The 20,033-nt window shown below is 42.8% G+C and overlaps 1 protein-coding gene across 1 annotated transcript in view; it reads right to left on the bottom strand.

The window, feature by feature from the left end:
* Window positions 1-387: 387 nt before the first annotated feature.
* The window catches only part of LOC130203607 (urotensin-2 receptor), a 42,280-nt gene continuing 22,634 nt past the window's right edge, over window positions 388-20,033 (bottom strand). Inside the window, exon 4 of the mRNA XM_056429931.1 lies at window positions 388-1,544. The gene's annotated coding sequence lies outside the window, so the exon portion shown is untranslated. The remainder of the gene's footprint in view (window positions 1,545-20,033) is intronic.

The following is a 20,033-nucleotide window of genomic DNA, read 5'->3' as shown; positions in this document are numbered from 1 at the left end:
AAAAGCTCTCGGCTATTTCATGTTTTAATGTGCCACAGCGCGCAAACATGAGCTGGCCGCGCTGCCCTCACCGTGGAGGAATCAAGCGCTCCCCTGGAGCTCTGCTGTGAGGAGCCACTTATCAGCCAATCAAAAAAAGGGGTGGTGCGCGCTGATGGTTAATGTCACTCTTGCCTGTTTTCAAAACTTGAGATCCCTGAGAGGTCTCGTGACACGATGACATGATGTTATTATAGTGAAGCCATATTGTAAATAGTCTGTGTCAATAGTTGTGTTCTGTTTTCTATTTCTCAACATGTATATAATGTAGATTTATTTATTTATATACAATACATATTTATTTGAAGAAGAAAAAAATAATGGTCATTTTTTATTTGCACACACACCATGAAACTTTAACTGCAATTTGAAGTCATTTCTCATTCCCATCTTTATCATTTTGGTGAATACGTGACAGACCACATCATTTTTACTCAAGAAACGATAATACCAAATTTAGTTTTCCACATTTATTTATATGTATATAGCATTGTATTCAGATATTTCACTGCTTTTGTGAACCTATGACCTTTTGGTAAACCAATTTCAAAAACAAAAACAGTTTGTCCACATGAGTAAAGGTGTTTTCAGAAGAGATATGAAGAATTTTTAAAAATCGAACTTCAATTTTCAGCTTTAAGGTCATATTTTCTCTTCCCACTTGTACCTGAGGACAATTGTGCCTCATTATATAGAGAGCTGAGACAATCCGTCCATTATTTTGCGGGGTTAAAAACAATTAGAAATTATTGAGCTTGATTATTTCGTTGGGTAATAATGTTTTGAATGTTGAAAGTGATTCCATTGATCTTTTTTCAGTAAATGATGATTTCTTTAACTTTGCATCTTCAATTGAAATGTATAAAAATCAGATGCAATCTCCGGGTTTAATAAATTACATTGCGTGTCCAACAGCTCCTGGCCCGGCCCTTCTGTCAAATTTTAGAACCAATTGCGGCCCGCAAGTCAAAAAGTTTGCCCACCCCTGGTATAGTGACTCAAGGATAAAAATTAATACAAAAAAAAATTCTATGCTCATGGTAATAATGAACATGTCAGCCAGTGCAACCGTGTCACAGATTTCCAATATCACATGCCAGACACATTTATTTTTCTTCTTCACAGATACAATATAACTACCTCTATTTCTATGTAAATCAAACCACTGATGCCTCTATAATGTTGCCTTGAACTCACTCTTGCGTCAGCATTACACCCCGGTTGAAGGACAGAGGGTAAACACACAAGATTGCATGAAAGTTAAAGCTTCAGTTTTGTTATGCAAGACGCTGATCTTTGTCCTCATGCCGTGGGGAAGTTCAGGGAGAGACAAATAAATTGTAGACCGATCTCAGACGGCACCAAACTAGCTGCTTGGTTCGGTTCCGGCTCGTCCACATGTCGTGATCAGCGAATGAAGGAGTTCAGCGTCTGCTCGTGTTTTGTGTCGTCTCCAACAGCATCTTCCTCTTGTCCTCTCTTCCTCAGCACATCTCAGCCCATATCTATGAGGGAGACACAGAACATGCTATTAATACCGTGGTTTTAAATCACACACACACACACACAGTGTGCAGGGCATATTCTCTTTGCGAACAGCATGTAAATATAGCAAAGAAGCAGTTATCAGTTCCTGTGTGCGTTCAGAAAGTAAGGCAACGCTATTATTGGATCGCCTAACACACTCATACACCATCACACCAACACACATAATTCAATCACTAGAGCATGATTTAGAGAGCGTAGGTAACACCTGGTAGTGTCACAGTAAATGAGTACGGTGCCTGCGGTGTCTTTGATTTTAATGCCATTATTATTTCACTTTCGCATCAAAACACAGCTTATCCTCATGCATTATGTACAACCGCTCCAGAGTTTTTGCACAGCTCTACACTATTTATTTTTTTAACAGAAGAAAATAGTGGCTGACTCAGAAGTTACATTGTGTAATCTGATTGGCGAGGAGTTGCCTATCATTTTTTGGGGGGTTTCACCAGTTGATCTCCCTCTATTTTGGCTTTATGCATCAATAAAAAAAATAGATAAAGCAACAAAATGAGTGTCCGAGATGCATGTGGATGTCAATAAGCTCTTGTTGTTATAGTGCTGTGTGTAGATTGGTTTGCTTTTTGGGTAGTAAATAAAAACCTCTGCGCTCCGATTCATTCATGCATTGGTGGATTTAAGACACTATCCATATGTTGTTATTTAGTCTTCATGAAGTTAAGATGCTGCTCCAACGAATTCACAGAAAGACTAAATTAAATAGTCAAATTGTTTATAACTGTATTATTGAAAGGCTGATATTTACACCAAACATAGGTTATACATCATGATTTATTGGGAGAAACCAAGCAATTCTTTATGATGTCAGTCATTCAGCACCCCCATGTCGGCTCCAAGGGAAGGAGCCTTTTCTGAGATTGGAATGTCCTGAGAGTGAAACGTCAATTAGTCAACGATTCGGGAGCCAACCCCAGGAAGGAAGTACACCTGTTGTCATTGTTTTATTGGTTCCCACTCAAAATGCTCCCTCTCTCTCCCCCTCCCTCGCTCTCTCTTTCCGTCTCTCTCCTCCTCTTTCTCTCTCTCTCCCTCCCCCCCCTCTCTCTCTCTCTCTTCCCCTGCCTCCCCCTCCCTCGCTCTCTCTTAGTTTCTCTCTCCCCCTCTCTCTCTCTCCCCTCCATCTCTCTCTCTCTCCAACTTTTTTAAATGTTTCTACTATTCGTGCATAGGACCATATTTGCCTCGTTGGAAGCGGCTGCAGCAATGCCATGCTGTTGTCGTAGCATGAGCAGCGAAGCAGCTCCTGCCAAATAAAGTTATCCTCCCAGCTCTCTTCTCCACAACCGGATCTGATGTATTCCCACTGCACAGGCAGTACATAAACAAACTCACGTCATCTGATACAACTCATCTAATTTTAGAACACACAATATGCCGTGCATACGAGACCTTGTTTTCCCAGCAGCCTTATTATCTGCCAACAAATAAACAGAATTCAATTGCAATAACTTGAGATGAGACTGTGAGTGGTCATGTTGAGTATTCAGGACCCATCTTTTAATTCTGTCCACCTTTATTGTATTGTGTACCTAATTCACAATACATTTCTCATTCCATCGTATTTCTTGATTTACTTCTTTCCAGCCTCGTCTCTTAGAGATGACGTTTCCATACAAGTGATTAATTTCGCTTTGAGGTAAACATAAATATGTCTGAGATTATTGTCTGCGAATGCCCGTTGTGTGCAGGTCGGGTCATTGCAGGACCTTCAGCCGGGATACGGCGGTTTGAGTCCCGCGTAGAAAAATATAAAAAGTCACTATTTTTAAATTCATGTCCGTAATTTAAGAAATTGACCAAGTAGTTATGTTTCTCTTTTTGTTTCAAGATACAAAGTTGATCCACTTCGTTTAAAACTGCGACTTTTAGCCAGGAGAAAGTATGTTTGCCTTGCAACGTAATAGAGAATGCACTTTTTGTGAGATTTTTCTCCGGCGTGTGGCCTGAATACGATCTGAACGCAATAAAGGAAACGTCCGGTGTCCCTTTGCTGATTGCTGCATGTCAATGAAGTCATTAATGAATATAAAGGTTTCCTCATGTGTTATTATTTATCAGTACTTAATCAATAAAGACTGAAAAATCTCAGGAACAATTTAATCATCATGACATAACCAATGCCTGGGCATTTAAATAATATTTTGTGTTCTTGATATGAAAAAAGTTCATGTTGCTCTATTAATTTCATTACTCCACATCACGCTCACTGCTACTGCATTTTTGTGAATGAAATAAGTTTTCAAAGTGGCACAAAGAACAAACGAGATGCAAATGAAGCGGTCGCTTGTAGTTTTCCTGCTCATTATATTGAGCGCCCATTCCAATTCTTCTTCCTCCAGCACGGTTCAAGTCAGGACATTCCCCAGTGAATCCATTCCAACAGCAACACAAAAAACGCTGAAAAATTTGAAGCCATATCTCTATTTTTTTGGAAGCATGCCGTACACCATTTTAGTGTCTGTAAACATGTGGCTGGAGACAGCCAAAGATTCGCTGAGCTCAGCAGTAAGACTGGAAATGGGACGCCGACAAAATTTAGTACAACCTTAAGTAAAACTGAAGTGTGCTGGAATACTGTCCGGTTTCATATATTCCAGAAAGTTACTGTTGGAGTAAATATTCTTTATGTGCGTGACACAGATGTATTATGAAGAACGGGATCGAGAAATCAAAGATGGCATCGGCAGTCACTCGAAAATTGCTCAAGCGCCAAACATTTTGTAGCTAATTTGCCGTGTTTCCATGTCAACATGAGCGAATGAGCTCTAAACACAAATAGCTGAATTTGTTTTGGAATAAAGTTTAAGTTAAAAATGTGACTGGATGATGACACTTGTTAAATGGGGGGGGGGGGGGGCGGGGGATTACAAAGGCTGGAAGAATCAACCTCTGGGGACGAAACAAAATTCCCTCGCAGCGCATTGAACATTTCTTATATATTTAAGTCTAGTCCAAAGCAACTGGTAGGGCTCAAAATTTGTTTAGAAAATGATGAAATGTATCTCAAGTTCTCAAGTGCCGATTGCGCTGTGACGTCTTGTCTATGGCGTGGGGCAGCGGTCACGCTTTCAACTCATGCAAAGATGCGTTTCTTTGGACGTGTAAAAGAAAAGTGTACAGCGGCGGCTTGAGCAGATGCCTGTTTGATGGGACTCTCTCCACATCCAGTTTACAGGCCTCTTCCACTGGAACATCATGCGCACACCCCACCCCCTGCCTTGTAAATGTGGGAGCTCGGTCATTAAATCATAGCCTAAGGACAATAAACTTGGCTCTCTAAGTTCTTGAGAAAGTAGTCGCAAACCAGTTGTGGGACTTTCTACATCAGACTAGTTTGTTTGAGGAGTTTCAGTTAGAAAACACCCCAGCACCGAGACAAGCACTGGTGAAAAGCACGAATTACCTTCTAATTGCATCAGATAAAGGACTCCTCTCTGTACTGGTCTTGTGAGACCTTAGTGCTGCATTCGACACCATTGACCATGACATCCTATTACAGAGACTGGAGCAGTCGATTGGCATTTCAGGCACGGCACTAAGTTGGTTTAAATCCTATTCATCAGATCGATCTCAGTTTGTATTTGTAAACGATGACGCCTCGATAACCACCAACGTTAGTCACGGAGTTCCACAAGGTTCTGTGCTTGGACCAATTTTATTTACCTTATATATGCAATATTATCAGGAAACACTCCATAAACTTTCATTGTTATGCAGATGATACTCAATTATATCTATCAATCAAAACAGAGGAGACCAACCAACTCACTAAAATTCAAGCACGTCTTAAGACATAAAAACATGGATGACTTACAACTTCCTGTTAAACTCAGAGAAACTGAAGTTATTTTACTTGGCTCTGAGCACCTCAGAGATCCATTATCTGGTGATGTGGTTTCTGTAGATGGCATTGCACTGGCATCCGACACCACTGTAAAGAATCTGTTATCTTTGATCGGGACTTATCCTTTAACTCCCACGTGAAGCAAATCTCAAGGACTGCATTTTTGTCATCTATATAATATTTCAAAAAATCAGGCACATCTCGTCTCAAAAAGATGCAGAATAACTGGTTCACACATTTGTTACTTCTAGATTAGTGCAACTCCTTTTTATCAGGCTGCTCTAATAAATCTCTTAGGTCCCTCCAGTTGATCCAGAATGCTGCAGCTCGTGTTCTCACTAAAACTAAAAAGAGATCACATGACTCCTGCATTAGCTGCTCTGCACTGGCTCCCTGTAAAATCAAGAATCACTTTTAAAATTCTTCTCCTCGCCTACAAAGCCTTGATTGGTAATGCTCCATATCTTAAGGAGCTTGTAGTACCATATTGTCCCACTAGAGCTACCTCACTAAATGAAAGGCTACTTGTGGTTCCTAGAGTCTTAAAAAGTAGGATGGAGCCAGAGCCTTCAGTTATCAAGCTCCTCTTTTATGGAACCAGCTTCCACCTTCAGTCCGGGAGGCAGACACAGTCACCTCATGTAGAGTAGACTGAAGACTTTCCTCTTGATAGTCTTATAGTGAGGGCTGAATCAGGTTCACCTGGTCCAGCCCCTTGAGATGCTGCTATAGGCTTATAGGCTGCTGGGGGACGTTTAAGGATACACTGAACCATTATGCCAGACATACATTTTATATATAGCAAAGCTTACTACAATAAGGCATACATGATGCTATGTTTTAATACCCAGAATTTGTTTTTAATTTACGCATTATACTTTGTCGTTACGGTTCGGGTAGATTGTGTTCGGGGCAAAAAAAAAGTAGAAGACTGTAAAAGTTGGATAAGTTTGGTTTGAATAGCTCATGGCAATGACACCGTGTGCTCATTTAAACTGGTCTGACAAAGCAAGAAATATAACACAAAGGTAACCCGATACAGGAGTTGCTTTACATGTACGAGTTCAAGTAGTAGATGAAACGGAAGGTGGGAATGAGTTTAGTGTACTCACAGTTTACGATTTATTGTACTGTCGACTTGACTGCTTTACTAGCTGGTGGCGTTGGCGAGGGAACACAAACTATAAACCGCCTCCAGAGGCTGCATCATCAACGCCTAATGCTGGCAGTTGTCGAGCCCCCTTTTGCTTTTACGAAATAGCAGTGGGCAGAAAATAGAAACCTGAACGCTCAACCTGCCCTCGGTCCAGCTGTTCACTGACCACCTGTCGGCTTGATATTGCTATGCGTTTGGCCGCGAGCCCTGTCATTAATGTTTCTCCTTCATCATTAAGCCACCGCCCTGCTCCGTCAAGGCCTCTCTCACTTGGTCAAAAGCAGCCAAACTACCTGACCGCCCACTTGGCAGCAGCCGCCAGGTCCTCATATGCCAAGGCCTCATCACGACAGCTCATCGGACACCATGAGCGGAATTCAATACGATGAGGAAGCAAGGGCTCATTGACTGTAGTTTATTCTCTAGTTCTCTGCTGTTCCTGTAACTCCACAGATGTTTCAATCAAGCAATATTCAGTGTGTTTGCTTGCTACATGGTGCATCCTCAAAGAATTGTATTTTGATATATAAATGTAAGTTGGGAGGACTGTTTCGCTACCAGGGATTCAGTGGACTGCAAAGGGTTTCAGCAGCAGAGTGTTATCAGCGTACAAGTAGGTTTAGAAGGCCGTTACCATCTGTTCACATGGTTGATATCCGGTCAACACAATGAGGTATGCTGGTCATTTCTTGTGTGAAACCTGAAGTCAACTGTTAGGTTTTTTTTCCAGACTTTTGTTCCATAGTTATTTTTCACCCAAAAAACGATCTAAACCGCCAAGTCGCTGTGTTGCCTTTACCTCGGGAATTATTTTGCTTCCACTCACAAAAGGTTAAGCATCTTGGTGGGCGTAGGTTGGCCCGTCTGGTCGTAAAAAACACTGACTATGACCATTCAAGTGAGTGAGAGTGGTACAAAGCTCCCCCGGGGTATTTATGTTGGTTCTCAGAGCTGATGTTTTGTATTTCCCAAACCCTGGACCACATTCAACATGCGTGGCAGTTAATTATTATTTGGAATGTGCAGAGGGGTGGGGCGAGTTGCATCTGTGTGTGTGCGTTAGTGTCTGGGTTGAAAGTTTGTTCCAGTTCTTGCACCCAGGGGTCTGGTGTCTCGCTAGCTTCCTCCTCACTTGCAGGACATGCTGTAATGGTTACAGGTACTGGAACCCAAAAGCACGACAAACACAGGAATGCAGGAGGAGGCTGTTTACTTAATCTTTCAGGCAGGGTCAAAACCGGGTGGTCAGTCAAACAGGGGAACAAATCCAAAAGGGGCAGGCAAAAATCTCAAGTCGGGTGAACAGGCAAACAGGGTCGTAACAGGCAGATCAGAGCTAGTACTAGGAATTCGCTGGAAAGCTTGGCGGTGACACACAAGACAATCTGGCAGAGGACAAGTGGAAGTGAGGGAGCTAAATAGTGAGGGACTAATGAGGGGATGGGCTGCAGGTGAGAAGGGCGTGAGGACCAGGTGAAGGGAATGAGGGACTAACGAGGTGATGAGAGGCAGGTGAGAAGGGCGTAAGGACCAGGTGAAGGGAATGAGGGACAATCAGGTGAGGATGACAAGATCTGGAATGACAGGAGAGTTAATTAAACGTGTAAGCAGGATGAATTTAACTAGGAAGGTGGGGAATTCGTGACACATGCAGTCCTATCTTATCCCACCTGGCTTATCACACTGCATGGCTCTTATCTCGGGCTCGCAGCACTGCAGGCCTCACACCCGTATGCAAGTACACCACAATGCACACAGATCATTAATACTGACACTATGTCAATTTAGAGTGTGCCTCCGTTTACACATGTGCTTTTACTTGGAATGGGTTCAAAATAGAAGAACAGTGTATCACCTTTGTTGATTCATATTAAAATCATCCGCTGCATACATACTTTACACCAAATAGTTGGTGACATACTTTTTAAAATCTGAATATGATATGTGTGGTTTCAATTGTAACTCCTCAAATAGAAATGCAAGTAATATAACATTTCTCCAGTCCATTATCCCGTTATACTTCCCATGGCTCAGGGGAGCCGCTTCAACCTCTAATTCTCAAAGTTTGTAGGAAATCCGACCCCCTGGTTTTGATCCTGCTTACCGTCACCATTTTAATCCATGCATTTCACATTCTGTAACGATCTTTCTATTTAGCAGTTTTCTCGGCGGTGCTCGCTGGTTTGTGACTAAATCTCATTCCAAGCTTCACTGTCGGCACCAAATCAGAGCACTGTGAAGTTTCTGCGAAAGCAAAACCAAACAATGCCAGTTCACATTAAAGCTTTCAACTAGCAATTAAATTAAATCCAGACACAAACAGGCTTTTTGCTTTGAAGCAGTCACAGGAAACGTCATTATTATTATTATTAACAAATTATGAATGAGTTTGTTTGGCTGCACTGTAACGTGACTGCGGGTGTCGCCTAATCACCCAGGACTGAAATAATAATTTATAATGTGCAGATGTCATGGTCAGTTGTCTTCGCAGACGGATGCAATGAGGTGATTGATGGCTTTGTCGAGATTGTAATAGCGCAGGCATCACACGGAAGAAATGGGGAGGAGCTGATTGGTCGTTTCACGCCGGGGATACGGCGAAGAGAAACCCTCGACATCACAACAAGGGCAACCCTTAGATCCCGTCTCTAAAATGTGAGACAAGAGACAAGAGACATACACAGCAAAGCCAGTAATATATTCCTAAAACCAACTAACATGAGAAGCGTAGTGTGAAAAGTTGATGTAAATGGTTCCTTACATTCAACTCTTAGTGTGACAGTGTATATTTATTTATTCAAAAGAACGTTGGTTCACATGATTATTTTATTGGTTATATTTCTAGGGCATATCATCGCCATCTAAGTTAATATGGCAAACTATGTTGCCTATTTAAACATCCATGAGTTTCATTATTGGTCACGTGGAGAATGTAGTCCATTAACCACTCTTCTTTTAGCTCTGGTCTGTGGGTTTATCACAACGAGCAACCCTTTTCACATCGTCTCGTGATTTATCGTTTTCTTTAGGGCTGGATTAGCATTAGGAAAATGGTAGAGAATGATGAAATGTATTGCACTCCAAGGTAGTCATCATAGAATAGTATTTGAAATGATGACTTCACCTTCAAAAGCTTCTCGTAATAGACTATTTTAATATCAGGAATTACAATGACATCACAACACGTGTTCTTTATTACCGACGGCTTTGAGTCTCACTACCCTTTGTGCCTTTCTCTCTAAATCCTACATGCGCCCCTCCCCCAACCTCAGCCTCGTCCTCTGCGCTCCCCTACACCTTCGCACCTAAAAGTCACGCAGTAGGCGATGAAAGGCTAAAACGGAGATTATTCCGTCCCTTCAAAGTACTGGATAGAATATCCAACTGGAGCTCTTGACCTCTCGACAACCTTGTTTGAAAGTAAGGGGCAGCGTTTGAAAGACGATCAGTCTGCCGAGCTGTGGGCGGCCGACTGAAGCAACTTGCACCACGTCGTCGTGACTGTGCATGCGCGGCCTCAGATCAGGGGCATTGCCTGGGATTCATCCTTGTTGCTCTTGAAAAATACGTTAAGCCAAGATCAACTCGCTAAACCTGATCAAAGTAACCATGGACGTAATCAACTGGTCCCTAAACGCAATTGACACCATCTTCTCGACGAGAAGCTCGGGTTCGGGGGAACCTGCCTGTCCTGCTGGGACGAGTGTTGCTGGTTACACGATGGACGCGTGGGGAAGTGGCGTGTCGTGTGCCTAGCAGCCCTTTCCGTGGAGGACGTAGAAGACATCTACCTATTCGGAACTTTGATTACAGGATTTCTGCTGTTTGGATTTGGCGCTGCCCTGGCTTATCGGAAAATTAAGGAAACGGTGACAGCTGTTAAAAGCCCCCTAAGGCTGCCCGACATGATTGACGCGTTAGGCAGGGTTGTTGGCACTCAGACTTTGGCATTAAACCGTCAGAATGACAACATCGTGGAGAAGCTGATGGCTCTGCAAATGAAATTGGATCGATTTGAAATCCTATTGGCAAACGGGAGGAAAATGGAGGAATAGTGGGTGCGCAAAATTGACATGCAGCTACTGGAAGACCAAACAATCCCAATCTTATCTGCTTTCGGCTCCCTCTACCAGGACGGGCCTTGGCCAAGGCCGTGACTGGAACAACAACTCCCCCGAAGATCACTGAAGCGAGACTCTCTCTCATTCCCTTCCCCCTATCCACAGACACCTGTGGTTGTTTTCTCCCCAGGACCCTTCAAGGCCATCTCCATGGCAACGACCATCTTGTGGACTGAGAACTTTGTCTGTTGTGGACTGGGGGAGGACGATACATCAGGCCACTTACACACACAACCATCACACTGAAAAAGCACTCACTACCCCCCCCCCATCCCACGCCTTCGCCTGCTTTGCCCCCCCAGGGTGACAGGGCGGGGTCTGCGTCCGGCGCCGTGACGGCGAAGGACCGGGCTGGCTGCTTGTCGGTGCTGGTTACCTTCTGCCCCCAATGACGGGGCTATCGCCCAGTCTTTGGATTACCTCCCCTCCCCCCTTCCTACTCGTTGCAAGTCATGTCTAAGATGTATGTGCAATGGTGTTTTTTGTTTCTCCTGCTCCCACACTGTACCCATCTAGGGGCATAGTCGGGGGGTGGCTTTTTCTTTTTCTCGCCTCTCTTCCCTCATGTTATGCTGTCATCTTTCATCCACCCTTTCCTAGATGGCGCATGACGGCGCCGGTGTCTTGATTCTTGCACCTTCCGCCAAAAAAAGTTCCTCGTTTGTTTGTGAAAACATTCTTTGGCAATAAACCTGTTTCTGATTCTGATTCTGAACCATGAACATGAATAAAACGGGAGAGCTTTTCCATCATCAAGGGTTTGCCAAAAAACAACTTGTGTCTTCTCCATCGAGCTGCTGAACAAAGTGTTCTTTAAGGATCTTTTGTCCTGATTTCATTTTCGGGAGATCAGACGTTGGGGTTTATTGGTTCTCTTTCATCGCCTCTCCCTCTCTCTCTATCGTACACTCTCCCCTGTGCGTGTGCTCACTTCATGGCTTTCCCCTCGGCTATTCGTGTCAAGGTGAAAGAACATAGCGTGGATATCTTTATATCCCAGTGTCGCGTTTCACTCGAAGCAAAGAAGGTTGGAGGCGCAACGCGACTACTTCAGACACCTTGACCACCTTCCAGAACAACACAGGCCTAATGTTTCAGGAATCGTCCTCTTGATTTCTTCTGATCTTAGATTGGCCAACCAATCATCTTGTAAATACTGTTGTCTTGGTCCCAGCCTTCATCTTAGGGTTGTTTAATTATGTTGAGCAGCAGGAAGCAGGAGATAATCTGAAAGCTATGTGGTATCTGCGATTGTGTTAGCTCCAAGATTATAGTGCAACTGTTCATATATTGTAGGGGGTGGGGGAGGAAACACTCAGATTTAATGTTAAATTATAATGTTACTGTGAGGGCGAATAAGTCAAAATCTTTATCAACCTTTGACTGGCTTCATGCTGTAATTGGTTTTGAGATATGGACAATTACTGAAGAGTCCTTGGCAAACCATCTCCAAAGGTTTTAGGCCAATGTTTTGCCACGAGTTTTGGCTCGGAAATTCCAATTTGAGATCATAATGAGATCATTATAAAGGTGTATGTGTGAAGAAGCCAATGCCTATTGTGTGTAATTTGTCGAATACTCATGTAAATATTATGTAATCTGAAAACAAAATCTTTCTTTTACATGACAAACCGGGGCTGCTGGATGATTAATGCATCTAATGCGGCCATTAATTGCCCTCCTGGGGATGAATAAAGGTTTCTAGCTTAATCATGCTGCCAGTGTTGGGGTTTCTCCCTTTTTGGGTCTGTCCGAGTTTTTCCTTTTCCTGAAAGAGTTGTGCGTGCTTGCTTTGGCACATGTTTCCACTTATCTGCTCAGTTACAAAGTTCAGAAAATCAGCATTTGGAACAAACATGTCTCCTAATGCACGAGAGGATGTAGGATACCATGAAGTTAGATTTTGCGGCATTCTGCCACTAAAACACTGCATTCTTTTAAATTAAGAAGCATCAAGTGTGATGTGACTCGTGGCTATGGAGTCTAAACTAAACTATGTCCTCTAAACTATTTTCTTCAGTCTAGTGTTGTCAAATTCCTGACTGATATCACGTCTTAATCTGCAGCACTGAAAAGGATGAGGAGAACATTCCGCCCCACTGCAGAAGATCCAGCTTCCTCACAGGGAGGGAACCGAGCCAACGTCTGAATTAGTGACCAAAGGAAAATAACTTCACGTTCCTCATTCCTGAGTCTTGCGCCTCAACATCAGCCCATTACTCAGAGTGCATCCCACCTCCCGCTGTGACTGAACATCAAAGCGTGCCATCATTTACCGTTCACATGCAGAGCTGTAAAGCCTCACAAGCAATTACATCCTCTTCAGTCTGGTACAGGTTGTAATTAATGTATAATGTTAGGCCACCCCTCATTGTCGCCGTCAGGCATTTCCTCTCAACCGGGTTCTTTTATAAATGCTTAAAGTCTCCCTCTTGATTCTAGAGAGAAGAAGATGTTCGCTTTTAATCCATACACTCCCCATCGTTTCCATTCATCTCTCAAGGAGCGATTCCTCTTTGCTGGCATCGTTATGACAATTATGTATATAACCATTTCAGAAATTCCCTGTAATACCAGAAAATACATGCCTTCCATTTCTTCGGTATCTGGTAGGCAGCCTACAATTAAAGTGGCGGACCACGTGGATATGCATAATGACATTTTCCCACCACGAGAAGTGATGACATTTCCAATTAATTATCTCTGCAGCTCTTTGTGTGTACGTCAAGGTACGTTGGTGTATGTGGCCGCACTAGTATGACGTCTTTCTACCGGTGACCTTGCTATTCTCTGAAATGTGATCCTCACTGATATGATTGCGATTGTGTCGTTGGAATAGATTTATTTATTGCCCCTCGTCAAAAAACTTTCCAGGGTATCGCGGAAGCTGTTGTTACTCAGGGGAAGCTTCTGAACAATGGATTACAACAATGGGCAGGAATGTCACCGGGGGCCACCACAGTCAGGCAGTCATGGCGCCGGTGTCTGGTCCCAATGACCTTCAGAATATCGTACGCCATGTGGCCAGCGTTTCTTGATGCCCTGCCCCTGCTGATTCCACCATTTTCTCCTCTGCCTCTTTTCTGTCAATATGCTTTTTTTGTTGAGTTCTTTGGCTTTTGCTTGAGATTCAGAATTACATTTTGGACAACTTCAAGGGAAACATAACCTGCGGGGGATTTGATTTTCAAGACTGGTATATGAGCAGCTGGAAAACTGGCCGATACAATACTAATGCCAGGCGAAGCTGTGATGCTTGTTAAAATCTTTGAGCCATGCTGGACTTTTTGAAGTAATTTGACTGTAGATTAAAGTAGAACAAAGTACGACATAGCGATAAACAAATTACAAACATTGTTCCTTTTGTAATATCAATACATTATTTATAATATTTTTTTTATTATTATGTAATTTTTACATTTATAGCTTTCTTATTTATTAATTTCACTTAGATTTTTGTTTCGCGTTGAACAATAAAGTCATCCTTACCCCATAAGTTAAATACATTATTTAAATTACCTAAAATCCCAAAATTCTCCCCCAAGAACCACAAGAGGACCAAGTGGCCTCGCCCCCAAAATGATAAAATTCCAGTCCGGCCCCCAGATTCCATGTTTAGTGACAGCTGACAACGAAGTTTCAGAAACATCAGCACACAGAGGCTTCAGAAAAACAGGGCATGTGAATGAGTGCTTAAGAAGGTGGAAATATAACACTGACTTTAAAAACTACTAGCTTACAAGCAGTTGAGGTAGTATTTCTAATATTCAAATATTTCTATTACAACTACGATCTCAAGATGCTCACAACCTTCCATACTGTTAATTTCTATCCATATATGTCCAGGGGTCGGATGTGTGGATGGCATTTTTTGGGCAGTATAGATTTGTAATTAAAGTTCATGTCTATTTCCTTGAGGAGAATTCAAAAGTTGGGCTCACTGAATGTTTTCCCCCCTTTTGGATTCTTAACTAAGTGCACAATGACGCATCTTCAGGCATCATAATTCCTGGAGAAGAGAGGAAGTGACGTATCATTAACACATACAAGATACAGCCTGCTGTCATTGATCTTCGGCATCTTTTGAAGTAGATTGTACAGATGCCCGAGAGACCTCGCCATGCCATTCGGCAAACAAGACGCCTCTGGCTTTTGAAGGTCTCTCCAGTGTCTGATGCAGTGTGAAAACAAGTGATGGAAGAGGAAAGAGAAGCAGTCCTGACACAGAGCTGCTTGGGTACAGCAACTAGATCAATGCAAAGGCACTGGGGATGAGCTGGAGAATATCACCGGATACAGACTGCTTGTGACACTGCCTGAAGCTCAGTACTACGTGAACCCTTCACTTGCTTCATTCTTTCCACAATCAAAGTTGTGTGAAAAGAGTTGACAGGATTAAAACCAGCCTCTTGCAATACCATCAGAAAGCTGTGAAGCCAGAGGCAGTTTGGATCTCCAGAAACGCTTTGAAGTCGCGCCGTTGTTGATGACGTCTGCAAAGAAATTGTTGAAACTTCATCTGCCACGTCACTCATGTATATCCAGCTTTTGCACTCACAAAACAGAAGAAAAAGCCAGGTTACCCTGCTTCAATTCAGGGAGTTTTGAGAAAACGTATTTGCTTTGGAACCTTAATAATCCATGTGAAATTGAATAGTACTGTACAGTAATTGCCTGCCATCTATGCTGATGAAATGGATGTAGACAATACATTTATTCAATATGAGCATAAGGGGTCAGAACTCCAAGCCAATGTCATTTGTTAAGCTTGACAGTTCCTTCTCGGCCTTGGAAACTGCAGTTAAAAGAACAAACTCAAACTCCTAGGCCCAATAACTCGCCTGCACCGGAGCTTTGGACTGTATTGCATGGTCTTACCTAACAGGAGGATTTTGTGGTGAGTGGTACCGGGTGCCTTTCTCTATTTCATTTTCCATAGCTATAAGGGCGTGAGGGGAAGGGTTGTGGCTGGAGTCTTCATTGCAGCTAGAAGGCTCCACCCACTCGTTAAGGAGAGCATTGCGATCAGGTGTGAGAAAAGATGCACCTGATCTTGATCTCCTCGTCAGGGACGAGAACAAAGGGCATGGAGGGAAACATGACCTGCCTGAAGGTTAATCGGCTAGCGGCCCGGCTGAGATAGCTTGTGTAGGAAATTGATAGAGCTTGAAACTGAGCTACATTTTCAGTTCTTTTTTTGTTTGTTTGATTAAAAACACTTAAACCCTGCAGACCTGACACTGCCTGTGATTGCTGCACTGCCCTCACTGCTGTGTCCTCCATACTGCCCTGTTACAGAGCGTAAACTACCGCCCTGGTGAAGTTTTGATTCACGGCTGATTGCCGTAACGAAACTGACGTGACGTGGGCTTCTACGGGTCATGGTCTTCTATGTGACATGGTGTCTTCTACGGGTCATGGTCTTTTATGTGTCATGCTGTCTTCTTCGTGTAATGGTCTTCTACGTGAAATGGTCTTCTACGTGAAATGGTCTTCTTCGCGTCATGGCGTCTTCTACGTGACCAAATGGATGTCTCCACATCCTCACTTGGTTTTTACGACTGCCATTAAATTTTTTTTATCTGGGTCGAGTGAATAACAACATTGTGTTAGCTGACAGCGGTGGCTTGGCTATTCTTTTAATTGTCTAGTTTGTGGGCAAAGGCCAGTGTTTAACTCCACCTTCCAGTATCAGCTCTGCTCACTTTGAAACCCCCTCCAACTTTTGCAAATGGAAAACCAAAAAAGAGCGAGTCATGAAGAGCGGAGCTGTAACGTACCGTGCAAATGTGGCGTCTTGATTCTATTTTTTGGAGAAACCTTAAATGAATCAGGAACATCCTTCAGTTCAAAGGATTCATCAGAATCAGGTGACTGTGTAACATACGATTCACATCTATTTCATAATATAAACTATTCAGTTCTCGTTCCTTTTTATGAAGGCATCTGCATTCTACATATTTCTCACATTTATTTCATTAGTGTCTTTAACGTGTCACCTTTCTCGAGGTATAAATAGAACCACATTCAATTACATGACAAGGATCCCTTCACTTTTGCATTAAACAGGCGAAAAGGCAATGTGTTAGTCTTGTGAAGCTGGCATTAGAGACAACCAGGGACGAAGAGGTCCCACAGGCCTTAAACGCACCAACTAAAAGGTTCTCCCGCTCCCGAAGTCGCTGTAAAGCAACTTCGAGTATCTAGAGAAGCGCTATATAAAAAAAATTATTATTATTATTATTATTCCCTTTTGATCCAAATGCAATCAGTTCGACACCCATAAGTGTCTCGCTGTGCTACATAATAACCTATGTTGGAAAAGCCCACAATGACTTATACGTAGCTATTTCTGGCTGCTGTTGAAGTCCTTCAGTCACTTGAAGTGCAGGACAGAAGCGTCTGTAGGAAACACCGGTCATTTGACGCGCGCATGTGTGTGTATGAGCAAGCATCTGTGTCGTGTTTGTTTGTGTGTTCTGGCTCCGTAGTAAAGCAATCTCGACAAGTTCCCATTAAGCAAACTGCAACGTCCGCCCCACCTTCACCCTGTGTGATCTGATTTTAATAAGCCCAGCATCTGGTTACCACATCCAACACCCCCACCACACGTCCTCTTTCAATGGTCACGGCAACACATATGGTCCTATAATGCCCGAACTGCATCGATCCACAACTTGATTCCCCGAGGATAATCCATTTACCTGGGCGATTAGAAGATTCAGGCAGGAGGTTGGTGACATTTCATCACTCCCGGGTTGACGACAGGAATGTCACGGTGCAATGCAGCATCTGCGCGGCCATAATTGAGATGCAAAACGCCGCGCGCCAACAGCTTTATCTATATGCAAAGTTTTAGGGACGCTTGCATCAAATCTGATTCCGAGTAATCCACCGTGTCAAGAGAGTTATTGCTGTAATCAGGCCACATAAAGACTTTTAATCTCCAAAGGACTTGAACTCTGAAGGGCCCTGCTGTCTCAGCAGACGATGGTGTTAAGGATGTTTTTGAAATGTCCTTTTCTTTGAGAGCAAACATGTGTTGAATATTATTCCCTCTCCCTGTCACTTGATGCTGTGAGGCATCTTAATGACGCTGCAGGAAATGCCTGAATGTGGAAACCAAAGGGTTAACATGTGCTATAAATCTAAAATCTTGGATCGCAGAGCTCCTACAACTCAAGTGCATGTTACCAGCCACCGCCCATCAATGTTCTAGCTCCTTTTATATATTTCTGTAATTCACAGTTGGCTGTTCATCAAACAGACCCTCCTTAAGATGAGATCGGCTTGGAGATGATTGGCTTCTCTTCACACATCTTCAGAGCCGAGATCTCGTGGGTTAAAAATGCTTCGGACTCCCAAGAGGAAACAAATGTCCTTGATTTGGACCAAATGGACTTTGGAGTTCAGGCCAACCTTAACTGGGAATCCCCACTGGAAACGAGACCTAAGCAAGACTCTTCTAGTCCAATTCACACAGACTCTGTCTCATAGACGTCTCTGCCCGTCTGTCCACATCAGCTTCACTCGAGGCAATAAACATCGACTAAAGAATCGAGCGGGATTGGCGCTCCGTCTGTTTTATGGAAGGTCCTGACGTCCCTACTCCATCTGCGATGGGTTGTTTTGGACAACAATGAAACTCTGAGGTCTAGCGGAAGGCGATATTAAGGGCTACACAAATAAGATGTCAATAGTTTTTCGTTGAATTCATTTATTGTTGGTTTGAATCTTTCTGTCGTATTTATTGACAATAAGAAAAATAGAGATTATTATCTGATCCACCCTTTAAACCACACTAGTAACTAAAAGTCAGGCTCTCTTAGACTTATGAAATATAACTTTGCAACTCTTGAGTTTTACTACTTTGTGTCCAAACATGCTTTATAATTAACAGGAACAGGTAGATTGCACTTAAAAAATTCAACTGTATATGAAAGTCCTGGAAACTTGCATGCTTCTTGCCAGAATCCACATACCGGGGCCACATTCTTACAAATTGGTATGTTTTTTCATCTGCACCAGGGAGACACCATCATGATGGAGAACATCCTGTCACATTTTACAAGTCTTTTTAAAGGCTTTTCTGGCAAAATGAAAAATCTACCATTTGTGCTGGAAAATAATTTCAAATATCTGATCCGTTTGGCACTTTGAATTTAATACAAACAACTGGTGTCTAAACAACTAAAACATGGCTTATTGAGGTGAATAACCCATTTGAATAATGTGAAAATGAAAGTGGGGTTCAATGCTTGGGATCTCATTTTGGATTTTTTAAATTGTACGCGGGTGTGTGTGACCATACAAACTGCTTTGTCTTGGCCCGGAAAGCCCTCGATTTGTATTTGTGGACACGGCATACTGATTGCAATTATGGCCTTCTCAATAAATGTGTGTCACAGCACAATGAGTCTGCGAGAACCTTCAGCAAGAGCTGTTAATCTCACTCTGAACATGTACATGTACATATTCATTGTTAATCATCCGGATAGAACCCTGTGGACGCTCCAGCCTCTTAGCGCTTGTTAGTAGTTTGACATTCGTTTCTCCAGTCACAGGTCAGACTCAGATATCCTCATTTCATCCCGAACCACTTCACATATCTCGATTACTCATGTCCAGTCACTCTCTGTTGCTTCCCCCCATCTGTATTTCACTCTCCATTTTGCTGGCCAGTCATGTGTGCGAGTGTTTTTATGAGGTTCAAAGGTCCATGCGAGGGGCTGCCGTGTGCTCACACATCATTCATCCAGATTGGCTTAAGCTCCATCGGTCATTGTTGCCTTTCAGCAGCCCCTAATGTCAAAAGCATCCGATTGTTTGAGATAGGAGTCTGCTGGAGCCTCCGACGTCCCAAACAACCTCAGGATTGGCTTCGTTGTCACAGGAAAAAAACACAATAACAGACCCCAAGCTTTTCTGCCCGTTTTCCTCCCTCCTAACCTCGTATTCCTTTACACCTGCCACTGCTACGTCAGCATGGCCTCGTACAAAATAACGTTATCATAAAACTAAACTGCACTGTTTCAATCTAAAAGTATTTCCAATATTTGTTGGTGACGTATCACAAATGCATTTCTAATGAAGGTATACAGAGCTCAGAGTGGATGGATGGTGCAAAGACATCTTTAATTTATTAAGCCACACCGTGTTTTAAGAAACCTGAGTAAGTGCTTTTTTTGCCTTTAATATAACCAAGTCGTCCTTTAATTATATTCTATTAATATTTTACCATTCTACAAGACAGTAATCCAAGAGAAAAATAGTTTTCTCATAAAATATGAAGTAGAATAGAGTTTAA

The sequence above is a fragment of the Pseudoliparis swirei genome, chromosome 13, assembly GCF_029220125.1.
Source record: "Pseudoliparis swirei isolate HS2019 ecotype Mariana Trench chromosome 13, NWPU_hadal_v1, whole genome shotgun sequence".
NCBI classification, from domain to species: domain Eukaryota; kingdom Metazoa; phylum Chordata; class Actinopteri; order Perciformes; family Liparidae; genus Pseudoliparis; species Pseudoliparis swirei.
This window is presented reverse-complemented; position numbering and strand designations above follow the sequence as displayed.